The sequence below is a fragment of the Leuresthes tenuis genome, unplaced genomic scaffold (assembly GCF_036924035.1).
Source record: "Leuresthes tenuis unplaced genomic scaffold, fLeuTen1.0.hap1 SCAF_18, whole genome shotgun sequence".
NCBI lineage: Eukaryota > Metazoa > Chordata > Actinopteri > Atheriniformes > Atherinopsidae > Leuresthes > Leuresthes tenuis.
Window position 1 is genome coordinate 28,741,459 of NW_027325372.1, and position 11,585 is coordinate 28,753,043.

General features: G+C 41.2%; 1 non-coding gene across 1 annotated transcript; it reads left to right on the forward strand.

Moving 5' to 3' along the window:
* The first annotated feature begins 11,395 nt into the window (after nucleotides 1-11,395).
* On the forward strand, nucleotides 11,396-11,585 carry LOC140275956 (U2 spliceosomal RNA). Its single transcript, XR_011908654.1, has one exon. It is a non-coding gene; the product is annotated as a U2 spliceosomal RNA (small nuclear RNA).

Here is an 11,585-nt window from a genome sequence, read left to right on the forward strand (position 1 = left end):
TCTATTTTGCAGAGGTCGGTCGGTTTGAACTTTTTTGCCAATATGCGACGCAATTCAACCCCAGTCGGGCAGATTGTGCGCAGAAATCTCGCAACTCGTCAGCAAAATGGGGTCCAGAAATCTCTGGATCTGGTAAGCATTGTTATGCTTCCATGATGTCAGTCTCAGTCCAGGGTCGATAAACCAGTAATGGTCCAGTGGGAACTGCAACTTTAACCATAGGCATGGTTTGAATCTGGTTTTGTTTTTTCTCACGTTTAGATCTCTGAAGTCCAGATTGTGGGTAAAGGATTTTTGTCACTTGCGTTAAAAGTTCTTGGGCAGGTACGCTGGAGAACCAAACGTCTTCCTTTTCCTCATCATCAGACCTATGTAACTGATGTTGTGAGAATGATGGAATTTCTTCCCGAGGGAGGATGGAAGAAGTCCCTTCTTCCCGAGAGCCAGAGGCTTGTGGCAGGGCTGGCTGTTGTTGTTGCAGGGCAGGAGTCCAGGTCTGGATCCGGCACAGCTAATACTAAATTATTATCATCATTCCGTCATGGCATTTGTTTAACATTTTCCTTTCTTTCTCTTAATACACTTTATTTTTTCCAAAATTCTATACCTTTCTTACTTCTTATTTAAACTTAATTTTCTTTTTTTTGCTTCATCTCTTTCTCATATTTGCAAAACTTTTCTTCTAATTTTCTTATTTCTAACATACTAAAAGAACCTTCAGGTGGAAAACCTCTGGACCATATGTCTTTTTCATTTCATCATGCTTAGGTCCCCCGGTAGGGTCAAAAGTCTGAGACCTACTGTTTCCCATTCTCAGACTTGGAATGGGGAAATATATTCCTTCACTCAAAGGACGTCTCCAATGAGGACCTTAATCTGTACTCACACTTCTTCGGAGTACTTCACACTTCTTCGGACTGCTTCAAAAGTTTCACTTACCCATGAAATCTCTGTCTCACTAATGACACAACCGGGAAACACTCTTTTATTCAAATAAAAACTAAACAGCAGTCCTATCGTCTCAGACTATCATATTTCAAAAATGATCCCAGCGCTGGTATTCAAGAAAAGGACCTGCCAGTCCTCTCTCTCAGAAAAGGCCTTGGAGGTATGAGGCTGGAACAGCTACTTCAGTCCAGGCTGGCCATGCACTGCGATCCGGTCCAGAGACACCAGTCGAGGGATCCTGTTCGTGACGCCAAAATTGTGGTGGAAATTTAGTAACGCACAGAGTCAGTTATTTTCTTCTGAGGAGATAAGAGGCTTTAATAATAATATCTTGAAAGAGAGAACAACACAGTACAGAATACAGAGTTGCTCTGACCACTGAAGCAAAAACACACAGTTATATTGCCCGCTCATCACGTCATCTGTCTTTGGTTGATAGTTGATTGTTCTTCTAACTTTCCTCCCCAACCATCAGTTTAGGTTACCCAAAAGGAGTGTATTGCTCCATCACAAGTATGCTTCTTTCACATACAGGGTAATATGAAGAATTTTATGCCTAAAACCTATTTAGACATGCAAAAATATGAAGGACAAAGCAGTTTTAACTTGGTTTGAGTGAAGGAATTCATTTTATATCAAAATCCGGAATTGTGTAGAACTCGTGAAAAGAAGCTTATTCTTGGATTCCTGAAAAAATTTAGTGTTGTTGTTTCCTATCCTGAAACGTACTACGTTCGTTTTTGTTTAAAGCTATTTAGACATGGATAAATATGAAGGACAAAGCAGTTTTAACTTGGTTTGAGTGAAGGAATTCATTTTATATCAAAATCCGAAATTGTGTAGAACTCGTGAAAATAAGCTTATTCTCGGATTCCTAAAGGTTTAGTGTTGTTCTTTCCTATCCTGCAAAGTACAACGTTCTTTTTTGTTTAAAGCTATTTAGACATGGATAAATATGAAGGAAAAAGCAGTTTTAACTTGGTTTGAGTGAAGGAATTCATTTTATATCAAAATCCGGAATTGTGCATTATGTCAGCAGAATTGTAGTCTGAATACATTTATGCCAAACAGATTTGCTTTGCCAAGGGAAGTTTTATAAATGTTTATTGTTTATGTTTACAATATATAAACTAGCAGAATAATTAATTCATCCTCCTGGTCCCTCCCACCCCGGAGAGGGCAGCCAGAGACTGGCTGCAATAGGCATCCCCGCTACCTGGGACCCAACACAGGGCAGGAGGGCCTGATGTCCACCAGGCTCGGGGCCTGCAGTCACCATATTCCGGGAGCTACTGTACCCCCAGAAGGAACCCATCCCGCCCCACCCCACTCAACCCAACCCCACCCCGGAGGACCTCTACAAAAACAAACAAACAACAACAAAAATCAAACAAACAAACAAACAAATCACCCGGTCACACCAGTCGCAGCAGCGAGACCCACCATCACCCAGGCCCCCCCAGGCCCCCCCCAACAGGGGAAAAGCACACCCCTACACAGACCCCCTCCCCCTCACCGCACGCCCCAACACCCTAAAGAAAATAACCACCTGCGGACACCTTGGAGTTCCCAGAGCAACAAGGCCGGCACCAGGACCTGCACCAACCCACGCATATTGTGGCATGTCCAGGGCAACCCAGACCCCCCAGGCACAGGCAGGGCCCCGCCCCGGGCGCAAGGCAGCGGCAAGCCACCAGGTCCAGGCCCAGCTCCACCACCCACGCCAGAGCGGCCCCGTCACCCGGTACAGAGCCAGCAGCCACCACCCCAAGGCCCCTAAGGGACCCCGCCCCACACCGCAAGACAGCCCCACCCGCAAGCCCCCAAAACTGCCCTCCAAGCCCGACACACAGTCCCCCCCAGCAATGACCAACCCGGTCCCCACGACCCGAGAGACCACCAGACGCCCGAAGCCACACAGCCCCCCCCAGCACACACCCAACCGCCCAGAGCGACGGGACAGCAACCCACCACCAACACTATGTGATCAAGCTAATCAGAGGAGACCAGAGAGAATTAAATTCAGCCAATTGATGTTTTGAGGAGGCAGACATTGTTTCCATGCTAATATAATCTAAAAGAAAATTTCTAAACTGGTTAATACACAGATTGTTCTTCGCTTTCCAGTTCATGAGAATAGTTTTCTTTGCTATACATAACACTGTGAGGATCATGTGTGCTAAGCTAAATTCCACGTTGATGTTGTCTAAGTCACCCAGTATGCACAGTGTGGGGCATGCAGGAATGCTACACTTTAGCCATGTTGATAGGTCCGCACAGACTTCAAGCCAGAACTTCTGGACAGGCGCACAAAACCACAAAGCGTGTGCATAATCATCAGGTGTGTTATCTGTGCAATGTGAGCAGATGTTTGAGTGTGTTAGACCCATCCTGAACATCCTTTGTCCTGTATAGTGTGTTCTATGAAGAATTTTGTATTGTATGAGCTGTAAATTAGGATTTTGAGTCATTCTGAAGGTGTTCAAACATATTTGTGGCCAGAAGCTATGACTAGAACTGATGGATAAATCTGCCTCCCATTTTGAGGATGGTAGAGACATTGTGTCATCTATCTTAGACAATAATTCATATATTTTTGATAGTAGTTTTGGGGTGCAGATGCTTAGAAATTCTGCTACCCTAATCGGGAGTTGTAAGTCTGGTTGGTGGAGGATATATTTCTTTGTTATTATAGACTTAAGTTGTTGATATTCTAGGAATTTATTGCTGCCTATCTCATGTTGTGATATGAGCTCATCAAATGAAATAAAATGTCCATTTTGGATTATATGTTCCAGATGTTTGATTCCTTTGATCTTCCAGAGAGTAAAGTTTAGCATTTTTTTGTTTTGCAGGATGTCAGGATTGTTCCAGATGGGTGTAAGCTTACACGGGACAAGTGAAGACTTTGTTATTTTAAGAAATTCCCACCAGGCTGTCAGAGAGGTGCTGATGTTAATGCTTTTGAAACATTTGTGATTTTTTACGTTTTGACTAATAAGTGGCAGGTCAGAGATTTCCAGATTATCACACAATGCTTGTTCTATATTTATCCATGTTCATCTATTGGGCTAGGTTTAAACCATTTTGATATATACCGTAACCTATTGGCTAAGGAATAGTGCTGAAAATTAGGTAAATCTAATCCACCACTGTCCTTGGTCTTCTGGTCTTCTGTCTTCTGTTTGTTTTTCCACAGAAATTTGGAGATGCATGAATCTAGTGACTTAAACCAAGTAGCAGGTTGGTTTTATGGGGATCATTGAGAACAAATAGTTAACTTTTGGTAGTATCATCATTTTAATGGTTGTAACTCTCCCCATAAGTGATATAGGTAAGGACTTCCAACGAGAGAGATTGTCCTCTACTGTCTTTAATAATTGCACATAAATTAGCTTTGTTAGCTCTGAGAGCCTGGAGGAAATGTTTATGCCTAAATATCTAATATTTCCTGACTGTAAAGTGATCGCAGGTATATTCTGGACCCTACAGTTAATGGGCAGAACTGTGGTCTTAGACCAATTGATAGAGTAGTCAGAAAGTGCTGAGAATTTATTTATGAGTGTGATCGTGTGAGTGAGAGACGTCTGTGAGTTCTGAAGGAAAAGTAATACATCATCAGCATAAAGACTTATTTTATGCTCAATATTTTGGGGTTGGATGTCTTTAATATTTCTATCTTGTCTGATAGCAGCTGCTAAAGGTTTGATGAAATTAGCAAAAAGTGAGGGAGAAAGTGAGCAACCCTGTCTTGTACTTCTCTGCAGACTGAAGCTTGGAGAAGTTTGATCATTTGTCCTGACACTTGCATTTGGGGAGTCAGTTATTTTCTTGTGAGGAGATAAGAGACTTTAATAATAATATCTTGCAAGAGAGAACAACACAGTACAGAATACAGAGTTGCTCTGACCACTGAAGCAAAAACACACAGTTATATTGCCCGCTCATCACGTCATCTGTTTTTGGGTATAATTGATTGTTCTTCTAACTTTCCTCCCCAACCATCAGTTGAGGTTACCCAGACACACTCGTAAATACCAGCCTAACCCTGTCCCCCCTAAAGTGCAGCTATCTCATTATAACAAGCCCACCATTGTAAAGAGGAATTTAAGAAAACAGGGCAGGGTGGTACCTTGCAGCTCGGTCATTTGCAGGTTATACACAGTAACACTCAATACAATGCATATAAGAATTATTTTCCATTACATTCCTCCCTTTTGATTATAATAATACCATTATATTAATCAACCCAAAAGAAACAAGGAAAATAATAACTTTATCTGTAAAACATCAGCCTGCATTTGCACACAACGTGAGTTTAAAATGCAGGCATCATAGTAATAAAGGGTCCAATGATAAACAATCAAAACATGAACAATTAAACATGATTATCTTCATCCCTCTCTAAGTCAGCGTCACTAGAGGAAAGATTTTGAAAGCAAGAAAGTTATTTGAGTCATTTGGTCTTTTTCACACTGTTGTTTAGATGGACTACATAAAAGGATGTCATCCACATACTGCAAAAGAGCAGAGCCTGTGGTTGATTGAAGTTAATCCAGACTAGCTTTGAGGGCAGCATTGTAAATAGTGGGACTTTCACAGTACCCCTGGCATAACCAGGTAAAAGTCCAAGATCTCCCTTCAAACTAAAAAGCAAACCAAAATGGGCTATCAGGGTGCACTGGCGACAAGTCAACCACTGAGAAAAACTGTGCATCTGATGTAATTTGAGACAAAATAGTGTGTGGGTTGGGCACAGTAGGAGCATGTGGCTGAACTGCAGCATTCACCGCTTGGAGGTCCTGTACAAAACGCCATTCATCTGGCTGGCCAGCATCTTTAATCTTTTTAACAGGAAACAATGGAGTAAGCACAGGTGAATTTTCAAAAGGAACAATAACGCCTGTTTTCTGAAAAGATTGAAAAACAGGTTTAATCCCTTTAATTGCTTCAGGCTTAAAAGGGTATTGTTTTTTACATGGACAAAAGTCTGATTTAGGGGTGACAATTACTGGTTCACAGCCTTTTATCAACCCCACATCATATTTGCTCTTAGCCCAAAGATCATTGGGCACTTCAGCCAACATGGGTATCGAAGACAAATCTGTTTCAGATAAAAAACATGCTTCAAAATGTGATTCTGTGGTAGGAATTAAGTCCACAGTTCTTTGACAATGCATTGTACTCAAAAATGTTTTTGTGTATGCTGACAATCGTTCAGAAAACATAAAATTTGGATCAGCAGGTGAAACAGTCCACTCCATTTCTTTCTGACATGTAGCAACAAACTCTCCCACACCTTGTCACTGCCAGTGTGTACGTTTGGCCAAGGAAATGTGAGGGCGAGTACCACAAACATTAAAAAAATCGAAGTGCTCTGGAGTGAGCGACACAGCCAATAAAGTAGGCGCACATATTTTTTCACTTCTTCTCATAGTCATTGTCAGGCCCCAAAGAAATGTGTGATGTGCAGTGCAAATCAGTAGGTTGCATGAAATCAGAAAGGGGTGAAACTAACGCTTTTGCTTCTTCCACTAGTTGTTGTGAAAAAGGAGAGCTGGGAAGTTTCCACTCATAAGCATATGTAAGTGCCGATGAATCAAACTGCACTGCTGTGAAAACTTTGTCAGGCTGTAACATAACCTTAACACCCTCTGGTGTAGAAGTTAAAATAATGCCTAATTTACACATGAGATCACAGCCCATCAGGTTAATGGGACACAACTCTGATAACAAAAATGAGTGTTTGAAGGAGAGCTCATCGGGAGTGACAACACGCAATGGGCATTGTCATTTTCTCCTTCACAACCTGGCCTGATGCAGACATACAGTAAACGTGGTTTCCACTTAACTTTGGAGGACAATCAAACTCCCCTGACGTCACTACTGATGAACATAAGTTCCTATATTCTGAGAGAAATATCTTTGCTCTAGGACGGAAATAGCATGCAAAACTTTACTACGTGAATCACAGTCGGCAAGCGTTGCTTCACTACACAGAGCAGGAAAAATGTGTGAGTGTGTTTGTGCTATCACCCATTAGTGGAGGCTCCGCTGCCGCGTGACGTCCAGAACCTGCCTCCCACCCTCAGTCAGCCTTTTGCCCAATTTCATCACTTTTTAGCTGTGGACAGTCCTTCTTCCAGTGTCCAGTCTGGCCACAGTAAAAAAAAATATTCGGATCATAGCTCTGGCGTGGCCCATTTCGACCTCCTCTCCCACACGTCCATGTCTTCGACTTCGGCCTCGTCCTCTGTTTACACCAACTGCGTAATACATGGTCATGGATGCCAAATGCAGCTCCTTTTCACACTTGTCCCTTTTGGTTGTCTTACGCGTCTCAACTTGGTTCTGAGCATGGCGAGCATATCGGCGAACGTCAGCCAAACGAGGACCCTCACACCATCCCACGTAAATGTTCTTTACTTCAGTGGCGACATCTATATAATATTGTCTGGGTCCCGTTAAAACATGTATTTTTCTTGTTTGCTTTAAAACAAGTATTCCCCATTTTCTATCCCTTCAGTAGCCAACCAGTTTGTATGGAGTACACTGGAGCAACTTGACTGATCAGTAAAACACTGCTTTTGTTGTCACCGCAAGGCTTCCCCCGTCGGTTGTTTCACTGAGACACTACTGAGTAACTACAACTCAACCCAGTTTATACACATAACATTCATATACATACTAACAAACAAACAAACAATAATTTATCGCAATTTTCTCATCTCTGTTTGAACGTACACCCAGGTAAATATTCCTGTAGTCTTCTCATACCGACTATGGACCCATTCATTGTTTAACTTCACTGTTTTGCAAATCCTAATTGAATATTACACATTGACATTGAACTTTACTGGATAAGCAGGTCTTCATTGCATTCAGCAGCCTATATGTGAGCATCTATGTGTAAGCTGTTCTTCTTTGCATTTATCAGCAGCAAGCAATTCTTCACTGCACATGCATATGTAAATAGTAAAACAATTCCAATGTGTTAGCGAAACCTTCTATATCACAGTGGTTTCTAAGATCTATTTTAAGTTCTTTGCCATCAGTGAGATGACATAGCTTACAAAGTGTGTCAAATTATCACTGAAGATCTTTTCAGGAATTTCAAATCTAGAAATGAGTTATTTTACGCGTGATTTTGCTACTGAGAGTGCATCTGCTTGTGCACATGGAAATATTTCAGACCATTTGGTAAAAACATCTGTTGTCACTGAGCAGAATCGTTTCCCTTAACATTAATTTAGTTCAATGAAATCTACACAATAATGAAATAATGAAATCCAAACAAATATGTTGAAAAAGATACACTGGCTTAGGGAATTATCTTCGTTTTGGTCTTAGATTGCCCTGTGGAATGTATTTTGCACATATTTGACCTGCTAGACAAAACTTTATTCATTTATTTATTCTAAAAAAAAAATTCAATAATAAGTAAAACCATATGCTGTAAAAACCTTGTTCATTATTGCTTCCATCCCTCCTGTTGAGACATGACATGGTCCGTGGCTCAATACTGCAGCATATTTAAACAAATTCTTTGGCAGTATGGTTTTCCTTCCGGTCATTCATACGAGTCTATTGTAGATGGCAATTGAATAACATCTAATAATGCTAAAATATTTGTAGTTTATACATTTAGCTGTGGATGTCAACATACCTGTTTTTCCAATGCTGTGTTAACACATGTACAGTTGAGAAGGCATACTGACTGTCAGTGTAAACGTTAACAACCTTTTTGTTATTTAATTTACAAGCTTCAGTTAAAGCTACCAATTCGACTGCTTGAACAGAGTAATTTTTTGGTAGTGGTTGTTTTAAGAAAACTTCAGTTTCTGTTACTACTGCAAATCCTGTAGCATTTGTGCCATCAGGGTTTTTTGCTTGACCTGTTGAATAAATATAGTTATTTCTGCATTTTCATAACGTATATCAGTTAAGTCTGGCCTGGGTAAAACACTGATGGTTATTTCTGACATGCAATCATGAGGCTTTCCATCTGTGGGGTAGGTAGCAGTGTGGATGGATTAAGTGTAGCACATCTCTCGACAACAAGGTGTGGCTGTGAAAGAAGAACTGTTATGTAGGAGAGATGTCTGGTAAAGATATTTTGTTAAGTAACCATATCACAGCCACTGCATGAGGTACCTTAAGTGTTAATGGGTGAAATAACACCATTATTGTTGATGCCTGCACTGCCAATGGCTTCTGGCCATTGATTCAAAAGTACGATCTCGTCCCTGTTTCCCCCTTTCAGTGGACACTGGCCCCTAATTACCGCAATTCAGCAGGGTGTCTTTCATTAGGAGTACTGGACTCCCCCGTGCACGGTTTCAGCTCCGACCCTGGAAAGCGGAAAAAACGTTGAGATCTGGTTTGAGGACCCAATTGTTGAGAAAAGTCTCTCAATGAGACTCAGAGTTGCTGGAGTCAGTTAATGCAAATGTTTAATCTTGCAGCAAGTTCAAGAATGTGTGTGTGTATGGGTGTATGTGTGCGAACGTGTGTGAGTTTGTGTGTGTGAGAGTTTAAAGAACCTGTTATCCACATGCCGGTCTTAAGTAGTATGGCACAGGTCCAGCCTGTCTCATCTTTTTTGGAAGGTCCAGCGCTCGGCCGTAACCCTTCTGTCTGTTTGGACTCTCACATACATTCGGTTAATCATAGAAAAACGAGAACAAAACTTTTTAGCCCCTTAAATTCATAAAACAGACATGGTGCAGTTATTTCCATTCTAGAAAATAAGAGTAATCACCACCATTCCTATAAATTCTGGATATTCTAACAATCTGAATCTTTTTTAAATGTTCGATGAAGCCCTTTGCTGTTCTGTTTAGAGACTCAGCTGATCATAAACCAAGTTTTGCTCTTGAACCAAGCTTCTAAACTCTTCACCTTTTTCATTTCTCAGTTAGTATTCACTTTAAAACTGATTAAAAGAAAAATTAAATGAATGCCTATCAACAAATATGGGATCTAAACTCTAGTGCTTTCTCTAAAATAATTTCCTTTCTCAATTCAGAAATGTGTGTGTGTAAGTCACAACACCCGTGACACCAAAATGGCTTTCTTTTCTCTCTTTTCTCTACACTCTGCACTGTGAGCACACACACCAAATCAGAAAGGCTTTTTTCTCTCTTTTCTACATTATGGACTGTGGGGACACAAAACCGCTCTCTCTCTTTTTTTTTTTTGATTGTGTGCCAGGGCGTTGTCTCACGTATTAGATTATGCTTAAGATACGAATGGGTTTATCAGTCACATCAGAATCCATACATACTGATCCTCCCGTAATAAAATGGTCGGATCTTATCAAACACACTTTGTTTCTTGTGACAAGTCAGCGAAACAGCGTATACACGTCAAGACACTGAATCAAGTTTGCCACAAGAACTCATAAGTTTGGCAGTATTGCTCTGCCGTCAGCAATCATACACCCATTTTATTTTCATGAGACATGTGCAGGCACCTGTTCATCTACTGTTCTATCACTATGAATTAGTTTATCTATTATCAATAAGGATACTTCTACAACTACTATCAAAGTATGTCCGGACTTCTTATGTTGTCAGTTGCTATATATGAATAAGTGGGTTGCTACTGAAAAGCATTAAGCATGTCACACAGCCCAAACATATAACATTTCAGGACACACCACACAGTTAACAACCACAGTGAAGCGTGTCAAAGCCCAAACATGTAACATTCAACAGGACACTTACACAACACATTCAAATCAAACAGTCAGACAACATACAAGAACAAATACCCCAGCCGGCATTGCTCCCTGCCTATTTTCCTACAACTCACTATGTGTGCGCACACCTTTATTCACAAACTCTTCAACTTATACTCTTTTACCGAAGCTGCTACAGCTCGATTGGCCAAATACCCTTAGATCCTATTTCGGTGAATTTGACATCTGCCTTGTATGTAACAGATTAGCAGTTTAGCAGTTTTAATTTAGTTTGAGTGAAGGAATTCATTTTATAGCAAAATCCGAAATCGTGAAGAACTCATGAAAGTAAGCTTATTCTCGGATTCCTGAAACTTTAGATTTGCTCTTTCTTTTACTGCAAAGTACAACGTTGAGCAGCACTAATGAGTTGTTTCTATTTTTGGCAGGCTTTACCTTTGCGGATGAAGCCCTTTCTGTCTGTGCAAAAGAAATCTTGTTACTGTGCAGAGTGACTTCTCTGAGTAGAGTCGCCTTACTTGTTGCGACTGTGCCGATGTTCGAAGCTGGAGTGCAAAGTTGTTGCTTGAATGGTGCTCGCTGGAGCGTGTGGTAGTGTAAAGTTATACCATTTAAAAGGGCTGAAGAGTGCTCAGTGCAGCGGGTGGGCGGAGGTGCAAAGTGACACTATGGCCATAAAAAGAACACCGCTACAAGTGCGCATTGTGCCAGGAAGGGCCCTCGGACGTGAACCAGTGGACAGTTATCGCTTCTCTGCCTTTTGGCTAAGATCAAGTGTAGTATCTGTTCTTATCAGTTTAATGTCTGATATGTCCTCTATGCGAGACTACATATTAAATGGATTTTTATCAATAGGAGTTGAAAAAGGAGCTTGCTCCGTTCACTCCAAGCATCGACCCGGTACTGCAGTGCCGCTGGGAACGGTGCGCTCTCC